Source organism: Perca fluviatilis, chromosome 5, assembly GCF_010015445.1.
Source record: "Perca fluviatilis chromosome 5, GENO_Pfluv_1.0, whole genome shotgun sequence".
Classification (NCBI taxonomy): Eukaryota; Metazoa; Chordata; class Actinopteri; order Perciformes; family Percidae; genus Perca; species Perca fluviatilis.
In genome coordinates, this window is record NC_053116.1 from 19,511,407 (window position 1) to 19,533,162 (window position 21,756).

The 21,756-nt window shown below is 40.2% G+C and overlaps 1 protein-coding gene across 1 annotated transcript in view; it reads right to left on the reverse strand.

Annotated features, from left to right (window-relative positions):
• The window catches only part of cacna2d3a (calcium channel, voltage-dependent, alpha 2/delta subunit 3a), a 136,947-nt gene that overhangs the window by 72,779 nt on the left and 42,412 nt on the right, over positions 1-21,756 (reverse strand). The window lies entirely within an intron of this gene.

Genomic DNA, 21,756 nt, shown 5'->3' on the forward strand with positions numbered 1-21,756 from the left:
CTGCCATAAGGGGGTGGTTTTCTTTTCAGCCATCAGACTTAATGACTAAAAAAGGGGGAAAATACAAGGTTAAGTTAGTATTTTTGTATAGTATGTTCTTCAAGTCATTTTATAGATAGGTATAGATATAAAATCTAACATTTCTTTTATAAATCAGCCAATAATTCAGTGCATTGTAAGTGATACAAGGCTAAAAACGTTTCTATCATCTTCCCAAAAACTGTCCTGAAACATGTATTTTTGCTTTGTTTTGTTTGTTGACAGACAAAGCCAAATGGACAAAACCTAATTATCGCAAAAGGGGGGAAAACAACTTTAGGCCATATGGTCAAAATTAAATGATTTAATAATAATGTAATAACTATAACTTATAACAATAACGTTTTTCACTAGTAAATTGCTGTTGAACGACAAAAACAACCACCATGGCAAAAGGGTATTTTACAACAACTTTGAATGCACCGCGACGCACCGTCTGTGTTGTTCTTCAGACAAGTAGACAACAAGTAGACTACATAGAAGCTGCACACTGCTTAAAATACTGCTGTTGGATCCTATACAGTGAAATAAATCACACTTTACACCGTTTAGCTGTCAGCATTTTAATCGTGTTTAATCCATCTGCTAGCTAACGGTAGGCTAACGTTAGCTGCTGACGTGTAATGTTAACTAGCGTCACATGCTGCAATGTTTCTGTTATTCTAACATTCGTTTTTGGAGCATCAGAGAGCAACGCAGGCATATCAGATGCGCCGAAATGCGGCACAGAAATCCGCGTTGCTATTCGGTCCGGTAGATACGGGTCGTTAAGGCACAGGTGCCATATTAGCAGCGGGTCTACTCTGTACCAACCCTAGCAACGACGCTAGCAAAGCAAAGCTAGTCCTTCTAGCCTATGGTGCGGTGGTCTCTTTTAACTACAACTTCTTTCTCTGCATTGAGTTGACAACCCTCTCAAATATAGACACACAAACAGAACAAATAATAAAAGTCTCAGATCCACTGTCTGTGATTGCAAAATGCTAGCTTAATTATTGTGACATGACAGCATGACATGACAGCTATCAATATCCAAAGTAGCTGAACGTCATGTCGCCTATTCATGTTTTTTCTCAAAGTTGGCAGTAACATGTCATACGTTTTTCATTAAATATATAGGACTTATAAGAATTTAATCCTTACCGTTTTCTCCGAGGAACAGCTCCTTCCTTAGGCACTGGATGAGGTCTGCTCACTCTGCTGGTAATTGACTCTAGGGGCAGCGTGCGTCGAACACGTGTTCCACAACAACAACAACACAAGGCTGCCCGCAGATGCGCCTGCCTATTAATCGGCTTGATATTGGCTGATGCCAATTATGTAAAAAATGCCCAAAAATCGGCCTACCGATTAATCGGTCGAGCTCTAAATAACATTAGCTGAAGAAAAAGCTGATGTTGGGAGATGAACAACGGGTCCGCTCTGTTTATATACAGTATCTGCGGACATAGTTGAAAGCCCATGCTTGACACAAGGGCGGGAAAGAAAATCTTCAAGACTGCGCATGCACGAAGGGATAAACCCAATAGCATAGCCTAGAATCTGGAGTTACAATACATAACTATCTTTCTTGATGTAACAAAAATAAGTTCACATCCATTCTTGGCTGCAGTGCCCACATTTTATTTCAGAAAAAAATTATACATGATAGAAATGTTTAGTATTACTTTAGCTATTTCCCCCACAGAACACTACACATAAGTCAGTTTTATGCAGATTGCATTAGTGAAAAATTAAGAAAAATTATTTCCCATGTCCATCTACAGGTTTACAGAATTCATCAATGCTAAAAAAGATACTATTGGATAGGGACAGAGCAGCATTGAGTCATTCATTATAAAAATGTAATGCATGATGAGGTTGGGCTTTACAGCCAGTTAGTAACACAGACAAACATGTATTATTTGGTGCAGATACCAAAATGTTGAAAAATACAGTTATGAAATTGAAACAGAGTTCTTAATTTGTATTTCTTCAGATTGCATTGCAGTAGACCCCATAAAGTTATCCTACAACTGATTTTGATACTGTACAGTATGGATGGTAGCTACAGGACATGCTTTGAATTCATACAATTTAACAATACAGTGTTAGGGACAGATCAGATGGCCAGAGATTTGAGACTTGACTTGGACTCAAGCTCAAAGACTTGAGACTTGACTTGGACTTCCAAAAAATTACTTGTGGACATCTCTGATAGACATACACATGGTAAAACATTTTTAAGATGTCCACTTTAAACCTGAAATGTCAGCTCTGACAGTGCGCCTTCAAGCAAGTATGTAACTAAGGATTTATTTAGAAGACTTTTCAAAACAAAATTTTTTGTCGTTTCACAATAATGGCATTCAATATATGAATTTTTTTTTACAGAATTTACAGAACAAAAAACATAAAAGCAAAAACATCAGTCTCCATATTATCTTTAATTACACCATACAAAAGTAATGAAGAGGAGAGGAAGTCATTGAAATGGAAAAGAGGCAAAGACATGAGACCAAGAGTAGAAAGAAAAAAGGACAAAGATAGACAGGACAGATGAGGCAAAAAGACAGAATAAGAAATGATAGAATACGATAGGACACGATAGTACTGGACAAAAAGGAAGGACATGATAGGATACGAAGAGGCAAGAAAAGGGTCACACTGCTGCATAGGTGACTTATCTGGTTACTTTAAAGCAACTATGATAAATATTTGTGTACCAACAATGGATCACATTACTACTTGTGTGTGAAAAGGGTATGCTGCTCATAATGACGAACCCACAGATATCATCACCGACTCTGCAGTTCTCCTCAATTACAGAGCATTATAGCATCTTTCTGCTCACTGTTTTATTCTCACTGCGCTCATTGTTTTTGCAGCCATTTCTAAAAAAACAAACAATGTAAGCTTCTTGCCAAAACGAAATACACAAGAGTTAGTTGAGTAAAAAAACAGAGCAAAAAGGAAACTGAGTATCAGACTTATAGTCGCCAGTTGGCCAGAAACACGACTTCAAATAAATGTGTGTGTGTGTGTTAGAAGGGGTGGGATTAAATAAGTGTATACTTCTTCCCAGTCCTTTTCAGACATGTCAAAAAACTAAAAAACAAGTGTTTGTTATTATGTATCCATGCTATGCTATCTATATCATTATTTTCTGTATGACCTGATTTTCTGTTTTCTTTTACATGTTCTTAATAAAACATTTCAATCAATCAATAAATCAATCAATTCAATGTGTAAATAGAAACAGTTTGCATATCAACTCTGAAGGGAATATGTTTAATGGGCCTAATAGCTTCTGCAATTTTTGTAATGTTCTTGTCAGGTCAAACAACTTGTTTGAAACAAGCACCTTGCAACTGTTATCAAAAAAGTGTTGCCTCTGGCATGAGAGAGAGTCTTGTGAAATGAAATGTGGTGAGGTTGCAGGAATGACGACCTTCGAGTGGTGGGAAACTCTGGCACAGAGAATGGCTTACGTGTCCTATTCACCCATCTCTTGCTTCCTCTTCACCTGACCTTGCTGCATCTGGCAACTGTATCTTTGTTCCCTGCCAAAGAGGGCCACAGTGTCCAGAGCCAGCCTTTATTACTGTACACCTGATTATCACCTTCACCCCCTTTCCAGGTCTCTCTCAGTATATTGTTCTCCAGTCTAAAGAAATCCATAAAACACATGTAGAGAATACAATGCAAATTCCACACAACCAGTACTTCACCTTTAATTAAAAATGTGCCTTTTAGTATTTCTTACCTTTGCGATTGCTCAATTAGTTTTAATATTTTATTCATTCTTCGTTTCTTTGGCTAATTTTGAGCCTTTCATTTTTTTCAAATCATTCAACAGAAAGAGTCATGAGTCAGATGTAGTCAGACTTTCTTTTTGGCAAACAAATAACGTTCAGTGCAAAAGGACCAAAGACATATACTTCATTTGACCCCAACCTAACACTGTGACTGAAAATTAGGATACTTAGGGGCCATGCACATGGAGACACTTTTTGGTGCAAACGGACATGTTTTGCATCGTTTGGGCCGACTGTCCAAACAAATCCTGTAAACGCACTGCCTGAAAATGCACTTTTTTGAAACCTGGTCCCAGGGAGAAAACATTCGAAAACGGCTCCCTTTTGAATTTGTTTGGACAGCGAAGCCGCACACTTGCGTAGCGCTGATGTCATCGCCACACCCCTCGACCACTTACCCACACTAGCTAGTGCATGGCCACTGACACGACTGTGGTGAAGCTAACCTAGGGTGACCAGACTTCCCGGTTTGACCGGGACAGTCACGATTTTGAATTGCTTGTCCCAAGTCCCGACACCAGGAGCGGCGTCAGACGATTTTGCCGGGTCTTCATCCCCGAATGTTTTGAGTGTAGTCCCGAATGTAACTTTGTCCAGTTTATTTTTCCGAGGCGAAGTGAACGGGCAGCTACGTGCGAGGTCCGTTTGTTTGTTGCTATCACCTAGCAACCGTCTCTACGTGAGGAAAGCTGTGAAAGCCGGGTGAAGTTTTCGGAGAAATCCTAGCCAAATCAGTCTAATATATTGATGCCATCAACACAAAGTTTAGGAGCGCAATGCTACTGATTTAGTTTGAAGTTCCTGTGCCGTTTCCAATCTACGGTTCAGACTCAAACACACGGAGCTCTGAAGCAGACCTGTGCGTCGCTTAGTGTCCACTCTCTCTGTAAAATGCAGGGCAGCTTCAGGTTTATGGATGCGCTCTGCTGTGGGCATGCTGCGGAAGATGTGTTGCGTTTGTGCTCCGTGTTTTTCTGCAGCAGTAGTTTCGGTTTTCCACCTCCGAGATAGAGCAGCGTACAGCCACTTCCCTAGTTAAACTATTTGTCTCATTCAGAGACCAGAGACCCAAACGGGGCTCTGTGTCCATCAGATGGTCTGAGATCTACCTTATCAGCAGAGCAATCACGTAATGCACAGCAGACTATGGTGCAGGTATAGATTATTTTCTGAAATATAGTGACTTCTTGTAATAGCCTATTATAACTTTATTTTTCTCAAAATATCACGACTCCTCCAAATCACAGAGAACACAGATATACTGTATTTTGAATGTGCACAAAGTTTTGGACATAACACATCTGAAATATTACAGTCCATGTTAATGCACATTAAGGAGGTTACTTCCCCAACAAAAGCCAAAAAAAAACAGGAGGGAGGAGTAAATGATGCCTAGGCTACATGTGTGCTGACTCAGATATAATTAGGGTTGGGTACCGAAACCCGGTTCCACTATGGTACCGGTTCCTACGCAAACGGTAGTATTCGGACCGGATTAGAACGCAAATTTCGGTTCTGACTGAAATATTTTCCCTCTGTCGCTCCGGACAGCGGCAGCCTCTTTTTTTCTTTCTCCCTTTTCTGCCGAGTGGCGCACGTGCCCGCTCGCAGTGTGAAGCGCGTGTCCACTCTATTCCCCCGTCATGCACTCTACTATCACAGCTGATAGACGGCTTTTTGTACACGCTCTGAAACGGACGTAAAAATATCACACTTTCTCTGTAGTCTACCGTTAGCTAGCTACCGTATATGTAGGCTACTTTTAAAATGGCATATTTTCCCTCTGGGCTCACCAAAACGGACGTAAAAGCATATTAACAATTCAATGACTGCACGTGATCGCTAGTAAACATGACACTTACTCTGTTAGTCTATCGTTCAAGACAAGACCCTTTAGCCTGGTAGTGGGGGAGGCGAGACAGCCTCCCCAAATTGTCTGCCCTTTCAAACTCATACCTGGGTGTGTACAGACCTCTTGGACACCGTCTGAGAGAGTTTTCTCCTATGCAGTAGGCCTACATGCCATAAGTCAGGAGAGGTGTAGTATCTTGCCAGAGAAGGCAAAAATGGTCATTTTTCTGTAGTTGTGTGTTAGGTGACTTAGGTTTACTTATTATATATTTAAGTACTTTAAAACGTTAATATATTGTTAAATTTAAATAATTTTCAATAAAAAAAAAAGCCTTTCTTTTATGTCATTTTTCAGTTTTTCAAGAATCGGTTTAGGAATCGTTTAGGAATCGGAATCGTTTTAAAAGTACCGGTTCGGCATCGGAATCGTAAAAAATCCAAACGGTACCCAACCCTAGATATAATTAGAAAAGTCGATCCAAAGGAGAAAAAATAGATGAAAGCGATACAGAATGCCTGAGAGCCTTACTTCAATATATTCCATTATGTTTTTATATTTGGATTGTAATCTATGTTTCTCTTCACATAAAGATATTTGCAGCATACATTGATTCAGAAATAGGTAGAAATAGTTGCATACAAATTCACCAGAATGCAGGAAATGAAGTGTTTAATGCTCAATAAAATGTTTAATAAATCATTTTAATTACTTTGGTGTTATTGAAATAAATAAAACTTCAAAAAATCTTTTTTTTGAAAAAATCTCAACATAAATCTCACACTAAACTGAAAAAGGCTGTTGCTGCAATTTTGTTAATTTTACAGGAAAAAATACTGTTATTATTAGATGAGGAGCCTACGATCAAAATAATGAAGTTACTGTCTGTGTATGACCTGGGCTGGCACATGTTCACGTTAAAAAGCGTGTGCGTGCACAAGCACTACGGTCATGTGCAAAGTGTCCCGGTTTTAGCTCCGGGAAATCTGGTCACCCTAAGCTAACCATATCCCATCTCCATGGTCAAACCAGCTCACAACGACACACATACCACGCATGGCACACAGAGGCAGAGTCAACTGTACCTGCAGCTGACAAGACCCCATTGTGTCTTCATCCTGTTCTCTTTCTGCCATTGTCTCGTTAGTACCATTTCTATCATTTTCTATCACTTCCTCTATCTCTCCCTCCCAATCTGATTTATCCCTTTCCTTTTCTGGCTCAGCCTGATTCCTTCTAACCATTGTTCACTGGCTGTATGCAATCCTCATCAAGCTCCTCACCACCCTCCGTCTCTTCCAGGCATTCAACTCCAATGTGCTCTCTCATGCATACAGCTCTCAATGGCAATGTTTGGCTACAATCAGCTCTATCTGTGAGACCACTGTTGCCAGGTTGTCACTGTCTAGTCAACCCTTTCTATCTGTTTTTCTCTTCCATCTCACTGGCTTTTTCTCAATTTTTTCTCTTTCTGTACGATAGATGGAGTAGGAAAATTGCATACATCTCATTCCTAAAAACAAAGCAATTTACAATAAATGTGGCTCTTTTTTGTTCAAATGCAGACAGTAGAATAACAAAGTTGATTTGTAAAGGTGTAAAAAAAAACACATGGATACATATTATATAGATTGGGCAGATATTGGGCAGAAACAATAGACAGAAACACACACACACACACACACACACACACACACACACACACACACACACACACACACACACACACACACACACACACACACACACACACACACACACACACACACACACACACAGCAACAGCAGTGACTATCTCAAGATCCAAGACAGAAAACAATAGTTACTAATGACTCAATTCAGAGAAACAAGCTGTGCAGATGTTCTGGCTTTATACCCTAGGGAAGTGTCTTGAAAGACAGTGAGAGAAAAGGCAAAGACAAGTGGAAATGCCACCAGAAACATTAGCTCTTAAAAGCATAGAGAAATCAAAGTCAAGGGGAAAAGAGTAAAACAAACAACTGTTAATGAGTCTGCTAATAGACTTATTTAAATTCACAGCATGTGGACTTTAATTTTGATTAAAATTGCACCCATCAGCTTTTAAGTTTCAAGAGTGTGGGAGTTGAGTGTGGGTGTGAGAATGGAGGCCGGGGAAAATCATGGTGTGTGTGTGTGTATGTGTGTGTGTGTGTGTGTTGTGTGTGTGTGTGTGTGTGTGTGTGTGCGTGCTCCCCAGCATAAGTTGAGGCTGTGTGTGAACAGTTTGTGTGGAAATGTGTGTGTCCAGTCCAAGTGTGGGTGTACGTGTTGAGTAAGTCAATTATGCCATTCCAGCATTACAGTGAAGGAGTGCTCAGTGCCACTAATGCAGTCCCTGATCATGGTGTTAACAACCTGATCTTTAACGTTGCAGTGCATTACGCTGAGGGATTGTACATGTACCATCAGCACCCACTCACTCAGTGCGGTACAGACAGAGAGGGAGAGGATGAGGACGGGCAACTGGTGGTAAACAGTGGAGCACATTTCAGTTACCTGCTTCAAAACATAAGCCCAAAGAATGGGTAGGTTTAAGGTGTTCTGTGCACCATTTTAACATCAAAATGTCATTGCTGCATTGATATTGTCAGCAAAATACAATAATTTATGATACATTATAATTTTATCATTATCATATAGTATATAGTATCTGTTTTCTTTGGTTTCTGCCTTATTAAAAACGCAATTAAAAACGCATAATTCAAAGATTCTTTAGCGTTCATACGTTTTGCTTCATCAGGTCTAAATGGCTAAACCAGAAACAAGTGGTTCAGCGTTTCATCAGGTCAGGTATCAACTGGGCCTATGAAAGTTCAATAACCTAATATAAACATCTCCTGTTTTAAGTGCGGGATAATTAGTCGATTCATCCATCCATCCATCTTCGTCCGCTTATCCGGTATCGTGTCGCGGGGGGAGCAGCTCCAGCAGGGGACCCCAAACTTCCCTTTCCCGAGCCACATTAACCAGCTCCGACTGGGGGATCCCGAGGCGTTCCCAGGCCAGGTTGGAGATATAATCCCTCCACCGAGTCCTGGGTCTTCCCCGAGGCCTCCTCCCAGCTGGACGTGCCTGGAACACCTCCCTAGGGAGGCGCCCAGGGGGCATCCTTACCAGATGCCCAAACCACCTCAACTGGCTCCTTTCGACGCAAAGGAGCAGCGGCTCTATTCCGAGCTCCTCACGGATGACTGAGCTTCTCACCCTATCTCTAAGGGAGACGCCAGCCACCCTCCTGAGGAAACCCATTTTGTCCGCTTGTACCCTGGATCTCGTTCTTTCGGTCATGACCCAGCCTTCATGACCATAGGTGAGGGTAGGAACGAAAACTGAACAGTAGATCGAGAGCTTTGCCTTCTGGCTCAGCTCTCTTTTCGTCACAACGGTGCGATAGATTGAATGTAATACCGCACCTGCTGCGCCGATTCTCCGACCAATCTCCCACTCCATTGTCCCCTCACTCACGAACAAAACCCCAAGGTACTTAAACTCCTTCACTTGGGGTAAGGACTCATTCCCCACCTGGAGGAGGCATTCCATCGGTTTCCTGCTGAGAACCATGGCCTCAGATTTAGAGGTGCTGATCCTCATCCCAGCCGCTTCGCACTCGGCTGCGAACTGATCCAGTGAGTGCTGAAGGTCACAGGCCGATGATGCCATCAGGACCACATCATCTGCAAAGAGCAGCGATGAGATCCCCAGCCCACCAAACTGCAACCCCTCTCCACCCCGACTACGCCTTCATATCCTGTCCATAAATATTACAAACAGGATTGGTGACAAAGCGCAGCCCTGGCGGAGGCCAACCCTCACCTGAAACGAGTCCGACTTACTGCTGAGAACCTGGACACAGCTCTCACTTTGGTCGTACAGAGATTGGATGGCCCTGAGAAGAGACCGCCTCACCCCATACTCCCGCAGCACCTCCCACAGTATCTCCCGGGGGACCCAGTCATAAGCCTTTTCCAGATCCACAAAACACATGTAGACCGGTTGGGCATACTCCCAGGCTCCCTCCAGGATCCTTGCGAGAGTGAAGAGCTGGTCCGTTGTTCCACGACCAGGACGGAATCCGCATTGTTCCTTAGTCGATTCATTGATTAGTCAATTGAGTTTCATTTTTCAAGCAAAAATACCAAGCATTTGCTAGTCTCGCTTTGCCAGACCTTCCTTCACAGCGCTGCGGAGGAGGGTCTGGCTAGTCCACACAGCATTTTGGGATGGGAAGGAACTTGTTTTGGTGGAACGTGTACGTTCAAAAGTAGTTTTAGTCGTGCAACAGAAAACTCAGATTGGACAGATAGTCTAACTCGCTGTCTCGATTTACCCTGCAGAGATCTGAGGAGAAGTTAACCCTAGTCCTCATAAATCAACTGGAGTTTAAAATTCCAACACAAAGAAAGCGGAAGGTAATGGACAGCCGGCCGAAAAGAGTGAAATCCATCCAAGTATTCGATTAATCAAAAAATAACCGTTACATAAACAGCTACATAAACACTACAGTATCCTTATCCCTCGCTGCTGTGATGATCCATGCATCAGCTTATGTTTGATCACCCTTATTACAGAAATGAAATGCACAAATCACTATGGTGGTTTGAGCGAAATCATGTAATAGAATCTGCAAAGAATTAGCTATATAAATAAACCCATTTCAGTGCTTCTGTGGACATGCAATTTACTAGAGATGGCCCGATACCGTTTTTTGCTTCGCGATAACGATTCCGATACCTGAACTTGCGTATCAGCCGATACGAGTACCGATCCGATACCAGTGTGTCATATATTTTATTATGTTTTAACAACTGTATACTACTATCCCTGCATGGATGTCATATGATTTCTATCTTTGTTGTCTGTCTGGCTCATGTTAAACTCTTTTTAAAACATGAACAAACACAAACAATGAATGCCACAGAACTTTCTTTTATTATCCAGTTTGACAGTCAGTTATAACGGAAAAAGAACATAAATAAACTACTTTAACGTAGATTTTCTTTAGGGCTTTATTACGTGGTATCAGATCGGTGCATAAACTCCAGTACTTCCCGATACCGATACCAGCGTTTTAGGCAGTAATTTATTAAAAAAATAAATAGTAAATTGTAGAGATGGTCCGATATCGGACCATCTCTACAATTTACTATTTTTTTTTTTTTACAAACTGGTCAGAATTTGTTTGTGAGTGCTGAGTGAAACTTGTGCAGTAAGGCATCACAGTGAGGCACACACTTAATGTTGACTTTAAATACCGCTTTTTCCCTGCAATCATTGAGTTGAATGGTTATTGTTGATTTCAAGCTGTTGCACAATGTTACAGGGCAATTATATTAATGTAAGCTGCTGGAGTGTAACTAACTGTTTGCTTCTTTATAAGTATTTGTTAAAAACAAGTATAGCCTTAGTTATAATGGAGAAAACTGTGGTTGTCAGTCACAAAGTGTGAAAAAGACACACACATACAGTATGTAAGTTTGTGACCCACATACGCATACTCACATACAAATAAAAACACTCCTGTTGATTTTGATAAATACTCTTGCTGCACAGTGTCAACAGCCTCAAAGGGGGAGAGAGAAGAGAGAGAGAGAGAGAGAGAGAGAGAGAGAGAGAGAGAGAGAGAGAGAGAGAGAGAGAAAAAGGCAGAGAGGAGACTTCATGTGGTGTTGACCATGACGCTCCACCCTCTGGTGTTCATTTCTAACTTTCATCTCCACTACGACTCTCGTCTTTTATTCACCCACCTCCCTACTCTCTTTCTTCACGGTCGGAAAAGAGGAAGACACCATTCCCAGAGTGTGGAAATGTGACTGGAAAACAACCAGGGGGCACGGATACAGGTAATCAGTGAGTAAACAAGACTGCAGATTGAGTAACTTGGAGGAAAGGTCAAGTAAGGGTTCATATGCTGTGCTTAAAATCCTTTTCACGCATCTTAAACTTTGTGCTCACACACTCTGAGAAAAACATACAATAGACTAAACTCTATAGCAGCCACATAAGGCTGTAATTCTCGTTACACACACACACTTTAAAACAATTATGCTGCAGAGTGTGTGTGTGTGTGTGTGAGAGGGAGACGGTAACAAAATGATCAGTGTTATTAACTGTGATCAACACAGAATTGTACTGTGAAATTGTTGAAATTAACACAAAGTAGTATGTTGGTAAAAAACCCAAAAGTTAAATCCTGTTTAAGCTCTATCCTCCACATCTCTGTGTAAGCAGCCAGTGTTCTGTCCAAAGGGGATTAATAATAAGTAATGTAATAACTGGGTACTTATCTCTCCAGACTCTCTCTAGAATCAACACTTTGAGTTGTGAAGAGAGACTCCACTAAGAGTCAGGTAAGTCATGTCACATAAGACAGAACTTACCAGCTCCTATCTGATCTTTCAGATCAGTTTTCTTCCAGAAGCTTCTGTGTGATATATATAAAACAAAATTTGCCCTAATTATTATCTGTGTGATGCATCAGGTTGCATCATGATGTCAAGGTTCCAATCTGGTTGCCTGCCAGCACTCATTTTTTGAAAGTGTTGGTAGTTTGAGTTTAGTGCATGCTAACTAATCTAAAAATAAGCTAGTAAATACCACAAATGATTATTTGTAGAAATCTTATTGTTTTTTCACCTTTCACCGCCTCACTATTTATTTACTTTTTCTTCTGAAACTAATTAATTTTTTCAAAGACACTTATCAACATCAGTGTTTGGAACCTTTTTGAACCCTTTTCTCTAAAATTGTAGACGAAGGTGCCTAAAAATGCTTTGTGTCTGGATTTGGAAAGCAGTGTGGTGTATTTGTGCATTATACGCTGGACAGTGAAGGCCAACTCTTGAATAAATGGCTTAAAAAAATCCCATCTTCGCAGCAGTGGCCATGCATGCCACAGGACAGTGAAGATACTCTGGATTCACAGGCACACACACTCAGGTCAAATATTTTTTGCCAGTAATAAAAAGAGCAAATTGGCAAATCAACAAGCGTGTGGCCACCTCTCTGCACTCTATGGTAATGCCCTAGACAGGGGGGTATGAGAACAAGAGAGAGAGAGAAAAGGAAAGATTAAGCATTTCTCTCCCACTGCTCCCTGCAGACTGGGGCTACATTTTCAGTCAACATCAGGCTTGGCAATTGGCTGTTTGTCTCCAACCTCCAAGGAAGGATTTCATTGGCTGCAGAGGGCATCAGAGACGGCTCTCTGCTTTCCTATTTACAGTGCATGAGCAGTGCGGGTAAAAGAGCAAGTGAGGAAAATCGCAGCAGATTACCGTGCCAATTTCACATGGCAGCAGAAGAGCTCTGGAAAGGATAGATAAGGAAATTCCCATCAAACCGCTGCCAGCAAAATATGTATCCAATAGGAAAAAACCACACAAACATTTTATAATAAACCCCCGAATAGTGATGGAGGAGGTTTCACCCTACAGCATGGATGTGGTATTTTTAGCACAGCTGGTGATAATTACCATCTATTCACCATGTTCTGCAGTAAAAGGCACTATTAGAAATGCCACCATCAGAGCTGTACATTTACAAACATACACACACACACTTACACAGGTGTACACATACTGTGCTCACAAAAATGTGCATGCATATTCATAATTATGCAGGTAAATAGCAACAAAAGATGCAACAGCAGTTTTCGATCGCAACTAAAGAATGCTCAACCATTTAACTTTATGCTCAGACAATTCAAAACACAATTAGCAGTAAAAAATTAATGGCTGCTACATTATTTGCCAAGAGGCAACACTACAGATGCAGAACGATAGCCAGGCAAAGACAATCCGTTACTATTACTATGCTGGCCGAGCTGGTGAGGCAGGGATTTATTTGTGATGGATGTCGGAACACGATGCGGAACCTCCCACATTTGGACAGGCTCTGCATTTCGTCTGTGACTATCAAGATCTTTCTATCCATTTTCGGGAAAATTTGATGCAATTAGTTCTGTCAATACTTTATTTTCCAGTTGATCGTTAATCGTTTACATCAGCATAACCTAACTGTCAGGTAGAGGTGTTGAAATTAATCAAATAATCGATGCATTGAACTGTGGACATGGACGATGCTGCATCGATAATCGGCAGGCTCATAATCGATTATTTCTGTTTACAATTTAATGTAGGCCTAACAACATTTCTGTTTACATATTCTGTTATGTTTTGCACATTCAGGAAGTGCCATGTGCTCAGTGCTGTAGTTTTATGTATCCAATTTATTTATTATTAGAGCACTACAGAATATTTTGTTTTTGAAGCTTGAAAAACTATGAATTAAATATCCAGCATGGCTTTAATAGAAAAATGTATTTGACGCATCGTGATGCATCGCGATGCATCGATATATCGAATTGAATTGAATCGCTGACATGATACTCGTACTCGAATCGAATCGGGAGATCAGTGAAGATTCACACCTCGTCAGACCTGAAGAAGGGTGGAGAAAGCAGCAACACAGGTGGCCAAAATATGGAGGGGAGAATGGTGAAGATGGAGAGCACACTGGAGGTGTAAAGTAGGAGCTTTAGTTTTGTAAAAATGAAAAAGGAAGCACATGTTTTTCTTAACATTCTGTGCTGTTAATGATTGATTGATTGATGACTGGTTGAGGGGTAATGCGTAGTGTGACTATAAATTTGATGAAGACGAAGGTGATGATGAGTATATGATACTGGCAAGTGCTGAATGAATATTTTGTCATATTATTATTTAGGACCCACTGTTGAAGTAAGTTAACAGAAACCTGTCCTATTAGGTCCTAAAGGCAATGGGCTCTGTGATTTGATAGTTTCCATTACTTTTGTTCTGTGGCTTCCTGGTAATCTCTGATTAAAGTAGATTATATTACTGTGGTCACACACCATGCCAACAAGCATCTGGCATGTAAATGTAATTATCATTATAATGTTTATTTCTCTCCTCCTCCATCACTTTCTTCTTCCTCCTTATCTTCCCATTCCTCTCCCTACTTATAGCATAATACAACCAACACTGAGTTTGTTGGTGTAATATCTCTTCTTGTATAGAGGTATTTTGGCTTGATTGTGGCTTCTCACTCTGTCCTAGACATTGTGAAACTCTAGATTACACTAAAGGCTCTCTATCAGCCATTATCAGTTCTGGAGCTGTGTCATTAAAGCTGACACAAAGGGACACTCACTTCGCTGGGCTCATCTCATCTCAACCAAGTAATTGCTGGCATAAAGCATTGCTGTGAGCCCACACAGTGTCACTACCCCTCAAGAAGCATTTGAAAACACAAACACACAGATAAGTGTCCAGAGGTGACACACACATGCAGATGCACAAACACATGTCCACAAACACATGCAAAATACAATACATACAATAACAATTAGTACCTATCTATGAAGGGAGTTTTGTTTACATGCATCATCAACAACACACACACAAGTACAGATAAAGTAAGATACATCAAGGTATACAGAGTGCACTCCCATATAAAACCTGTACAGGGAACCATATATATATTTATGCATGTAATCCCTTTGCATCGGCAGTTTGCAACAGGCAAAATTTCACATTTTACTCTTCAGTAAGCAAGTTTGTTGTTATATTATAGTGTGTGTGTGTGTGTGTGTGTGTGTGTGTGTGTGTGTGTGTGTGTGTGTGTGTGTGTGTGTGTGTGTGTGTGTGTGTGTGTGTGTGTCTGTATTTTCCCACTGTCAAATGAAAAGGAGTGGGTGGTAGTCTACACTCTTCCCAGGCCAACAATAGTTGAAAATCGGCCGATGAACATACTGTTACAAGGCTAAGCTAACCTGGGCTCGTAGAACAACAAAGGAACATATCTACTAAAGGCTAAACTAGCTTGTAACACAGGGCCGCAGTGGGATTTTTAGGCCTGGAGTTTCATGCCTTAGACAGGCCCACTTTACTTCACGACTGACTATATTAAAATAATGTAATTAAAACCTTAGTATATAAGTCTGCAATAGTGCACTGTTCTCTACAGCCTCGTAATTTAGTGTATTTCTGTAGAATATCATAATTTCCAATTCAGTGCAAACACAGTAAATGTTGCTTCACAATGTAGATGTATAAGAACAGTAAACATCTTTACAACAACACAATGTAATGTTCAACAATATCAGAATCTATTTTCTGTGCAAATACGTGTATCCAAACCTTGAAATGAAATAAAAGAATAAATATAAATATAAATATAGACATAAAAATAAAATAAAACATATTGCACTTTCTAATAACACCATCATGTATGCTTTTAGTTTGCATATTTATTTATACTTTCGATGATAAAAGGCATAATGGGTCACTAGTAACTTGTAACTAATTTGGGCATAGAAAGTGGTTATAATGCACCTAATCTGTTTATGTTTGCTTGTTCACAAACTGTGGTACAGCAGCTTACAGTAGATGTGCCTTCCACACTGACAGCAGCTCTGCTTCTCACACAAAATCAACTTTTAAACATTGTCATAATTCTCAGCACAAATCTCTAAAATCTAAAGTGAGTTTCATTAATGTAGTGTCGAATCACCTGGCATTATTAATTATCTCAGGGCATTTTATTGTATAGAGCAGGTCTACACCATACTCTTCATTAATATTAATTATTATATTATTCACTCAATGAGCAATCCTACCTGCCTACTCTGGAGTTCTGGACTCATTGCCGGTGCTTGGTACTGGCTCTTCTTTGTCACTGTTAGCAGCAAACTGGATGAGTGGCTGCTGCTGAGCAGCTACAAGAAAAAGTTTGATTCATAAACATGAACGCTGGTTTGCAGCATAGACTGTTAATGGTTTGCAGGCAAAAAATCTATTTTTTATAGCTTCTTTTTGCTCGTGGATCCCATCCTATAACAAGCACCAGTGCACCCCGTAGTGGGCGGCATGAATGTGGAGAACGGTGGGATGCAAGAAAAAAATAATAAAAAGAGTCAATCCAGGCCTGTTGTAACGTATTGGTCTCCTCTCTCTGCCAGATGCATTTAACATGAGAATGAGACATGTGCTTGCCTGGATGAGTGTATACATTCCTACCTAACAGAGGTTGTGGAAAATAAGAAGAAAGAATAGTCTTTCAGTCTTTTTCTTCAATAATGTTCTCGTGTGAAAGCATGTGGTTTGCAGCCTTCAGCCTGCCGTGTGCTGCTCCTTTCTGAATCAACCTCCTGAATAAATCTCTCTGCCCTTTGGCCTGGGTTAAATCAGCATCACACAAACACGCCCCCTCATGCGTCATGTCAGTATTGGCCCTGTCCATCAGCTAACCACGCCCACTTCTCTAAAAACACTAGACAGATATCATAACAATACACACACACACACACACACACACACACACACACACACACACACACACACACACACACACACAAAAAGTAATCGTGATAAAATGTAGCAATTTTCTTTCCTGGCTGATCTCATGGTGTAACTGTTGCTTCAGATGGTGCTAAATATTTTCCAGAATGGTGTTCAAACCCAGAGTGCAGAGTGAACTTATTGCAATCAGCTGTGGGTGATTGTGCAGTTAAAGCAAACACGATTTTAAGCCAGTAGAAAGAGAGACTTTTTTCCAATTAAAAAAGCCCCCTTTCTCAAAACATAACATTGTGTGACTGAATTGCATTATGGTCTAAAGGTGGATCTCTTACTTTTCAGTGCAAAATTGTCTTGACGGAAGCACTTGCTGCTTCTTAGGAGCTTAAACTCTATGTTAAGAACAGCAGCTTCATTTTTTTCTTACATCAAACACCACTATAGCTGCAGTAAATCTCAATAAATTATCTCAATGTGTTGTGTTATCTATAAGCCTGCAGCTAATGATTATTTTTATCATCAATTAATCTCTTAATTATTTTCTTGACTAAGTGGTTGGTAACCCTCACATGAGTAAAGCTGGAAACAGTATGCATGTAAAAGGTAAAGGTGCTGTGAAAAAAAGACCTTTACTTTGAGCAGTCTGGATTGGCTGGTGCTTTATTGTCACATACACCTACATGTAGCGAAATTCATTCTCTGCATTTAACCCAGCCCTCAAGGAAGCAGTGGGCAGCCATTAACAGCGATGTTTGGGAGCTGTTGTTAAAAAATAGTTACAATTAATTGATTATCAAAATACATTTTCTGTTGATTAACAGTTCTAGTTATCTATGTTTAATAATAATAATTATACACTATCTAAACCAAAGAGGCAATGACAAACAAATGACAAGTCTCTTTGAAGCATTGTTAAAGTGATAGAGGGTGGATTTTTCCTTTACAGCACAGAGGGGGAAATTGCAGAGCTTGTGGAAAATCAACCAGGTGACCAAAAAAAAAAAAAGAAGAAAGGAAAGATTCAGAGCTAGACAGCAGTCAGTCAGTGGTAAAATGTAGTAATTGATCCACTTTAATGGCCCATGACAGCTGAAAACCACAGGGCATTCACTGTAATGCCTTAAAGAGCTGACAGAGTAAACACATACTCACCGCCACAGGCAGAGACACAGGCACACATAACACTCATGCCACCAACTTTTTAAGTAGTTTAGCAGCAAATACTCCCAAGTCGGCTTAGCATCATTTCCTCTTTAAAACTCAAGTTTTTCTGCTGTCGCTCCTCCTACTTTAATAAACTCTGTTCTGAGATGTGCATGATGTGCAGCAAATTCACATCACAAGTACACTGTGTGTCCCTCTGTCTAGCACACACACACACACACACACACACACACACACACACACACACACTAAAAATGAAAAGCTGCTCAAATGGATTTGAGCAACTGAACTACTCCCAGGGAGTAGTTTTAAATTTTGTTGAGTCTTTGAGTAGTAATACGACAGTGATATAATACCATAAATAATGCATGATTTATGTTTCAGACCCAAAAAGAGTAAAATTTGAAAATTTCTGGCATAAAAATGTATGCCAGAAATTAATTGCTTCACCTCTGACAATATGTAAGATGCTTCCCACATTCAATTTAATCTTTACCTATTACTATACATCTGCAGGCGCAATCATGATGCCTTAAACGAGCGGTAGATTTATTCCACTGAGACTGAGGATTTGGACTACAATACCCCAGGGTTTCCCACTAAATAATCTATATCCACGATGTTCCAATTCTGGGATTGTTCTGTTGCCGTTGGAAATTACGCCGGATTTCACTCTTTTCACCCGGATGTCCGTTACCTTCCATTTTGTTTGTGTTAGAATCACGGCCAGATTGGGACTCATTTTCAGCCCTGGATTTTCATGCCTTAGATCGGCCCACTTTACTTCATGAATGACTATATTAAAAAAATTTAATCAAAACCTTAGTATATAAGTCTGCAATAGCGCCCTGTTCTCTACATCCTTGTAATTCGGTGTATTTTGTAAAATATCACTATTTCCAAGTGTTGCTTCACAATGTAGATTTATTAGAAAAGTTAACATCTTAACAACCCAATGATGTTGAACAATATCAGAATCTGTTTCTGTGCAAATAAGTAATCACAGATTAAATAAAGAACAATATACATTGTATTGCACTTTCTAATGACATCTATTTTTTCCTTTGAATATTTCATACAACTTTCATAATGGGTCACAAGTAATATTTGGCCATAAAAAGTGATTATATTGTAGCTAATCTGATCATGTTTGCTTGTTCACACACTGTGATACAACAGCTTACGGTAGATGTGCCATCCACACTGACAGCAGCTATCCCTATTGCACACTACTGGCTCTGCTTCTGACACTAAATCACATTTTATAAATTGTCGTAATTCTCAGCACAAATCTCTCCTTTTTACAAAGCTTTCTGATCAAGTCAAGTCAGTGTCATTATGGTAGTGCCGAATCATCTGGTATCATTAATTATCCCAGGGCATTTTTCATATAGAGCAGGTCAACACCACACTCTTATTAATTATTATAATATTCAGTCAATGAGCAACCCTACCTGCCCAAACTGGAGTTCTGGGCTTGGTAACCTTACTGGCTCTTCATTGTCACTGTTAGCAGCAAACTGGACCATACTGGACTAGTAGCTGCTGCTGCGGAGCTACAAGAACAAGTTTGATTCATAAACATAGACGCTGGTTTGCAGTCACTTCTCCTAACTAACTTAGCTTACCCGTCTCAACGTCTTCATTTGGCGTTTTGCTAAAAATAGAAAAAGTTCATCTGGCCGCGTCACTTTCTAGAGCTCTCCGTTTTTAAATTGACGCCTTTTCAGTGCCGTTTTGCGTTTTCTACGACCCGTTTAAAACAGCTTCTTTTTGCTCGCAGTGGCATCCTCCAACAAGGACCAGTGACTTGTGTACGCTGACGTATTTTTTTTTTTTTTTTTTAGCAAGGTGCTGCCGTCGGAGGACTCTGAAAATAAATAGGTCATCATTAACCAGGCTGCACTCTGCGAGTGGGCTGCATAAATGAAGAGAACGGTGGGCTGCAAGAAAAAATAAATACTGTAAATACAAAAAGTGGGCTGCGAGTGCAGGCAGCATAGGGACAGCATCCATAATATTCAACTATGATTTCAACCCAGTGCCATACCTGAACACTGGCCCTCACAACCAAACAACCAGACCGGCCCACCGGGAATTCTCCCGGTGCTCCCGATTAGCCAATCCGGGCCTGGTTAGAATTTTAAACTCTGGTCGATTTATGAGGACTCTGGTTAACTGCTCCTCAGATCTCTGCAGGGTAAATGGAGACAGCTAGCTAGACTAGCTGTCCAATCTGAGTTTTCTCTCGCACGACTAAAACAACTTTTGAATGTACACGTTCCACCAAAACAAGTTCTTTCCCGAGGCTATTTTGCAGAGGCACCATGTTTTTTCCCAGTGCTTAGCGCCGCCCATGACGATTGTGACTGGTTTAAAGAAATGCCAATAAACCAGAGCAAGTTTTTCTCCCATCCCGGGAATGCTGTGTGGATTACCCAGACCCTCCTCTGCAGCGCTGTGGAGGAAGGTCTTGCAAAGTGAGACTACCCACTAAATATTGACCTCATCTAATGGGGTGGAGTAGAGACCTGACAGACAAAGTTGAGTGAGCTAAGTTCATATTTACACATTTATATACAGTATATATACAGTATATGTCTATAGCATATTTTCAAATGCATAGTTTGTATTACAGTGAGGTTGGGGCTTACATAACGACCATTTATGTTTTAAAGCAACACTGTAACTTTTAGCTGCAGTTGTAGTTCCAATGAGACAACCTGTAGGAGGATGGTGCCCCTACAGGTTGTCTCATTGGAACTACAACTCGCGTCGGGTAGCGCAAGTTGTAGTTCCAATGAGACAACCTGCAGGGCTAAAAGTTACATAGTGTTGCTTTAATTTTTGTCAGCCATTATGATAAAGTAATGGCTGAACACCTGTAACAACAGACTAGACTAAAACTGTGAATAGTGTACAAACATCTGTTTATATAAAAAGTATAAAAAATAAAAATAAAACTTTTTTGCACACACTGAAAACACATGTCAAACTAATGATGATGATGATAATACTTGTCAGATCGAGTCTGCAATTTGTCTTGCATCACAGCAATTTTTCTTTGATCACGAAAGCATTGATCACAAAGCAAAACAGTGTGAGCTGTGTTAAACACTGAAGCGCACATTTCTTTAGGTTCTGTGCAAAACTCCTTTCTGTACTTTGCACCATTTTAAATCCAGATGCTAATAGCTAATTCTGCACTCTGAGCCAACAGGGAGGCTTCCTTCTTAGAATATTGAACATAATACTTTTGCGATTGATGCAGTTTAACAACTCCTCATGATCTGCTCATGAGCTCTTAGTTTTTTTGATTTGTTTTACACCCCCTTCATGCGTTCACATCTTACTGATGACCTATCTATTTAGTCCATATCCTAGAACTGGGTCAATGTGGCTTCTCATTGTCTATGATTTTGTTATTATTAAACAAGATGGACCCATGATTGTTTTGTAAATGATCACTAACAGATGTTGAAGATTTGGGATGGATTTTATGTTCAATTGAAAAACAACTTTTGTTTACATAATATTCTTTGTATGCATTTTTGTTTGGAACGCCTGC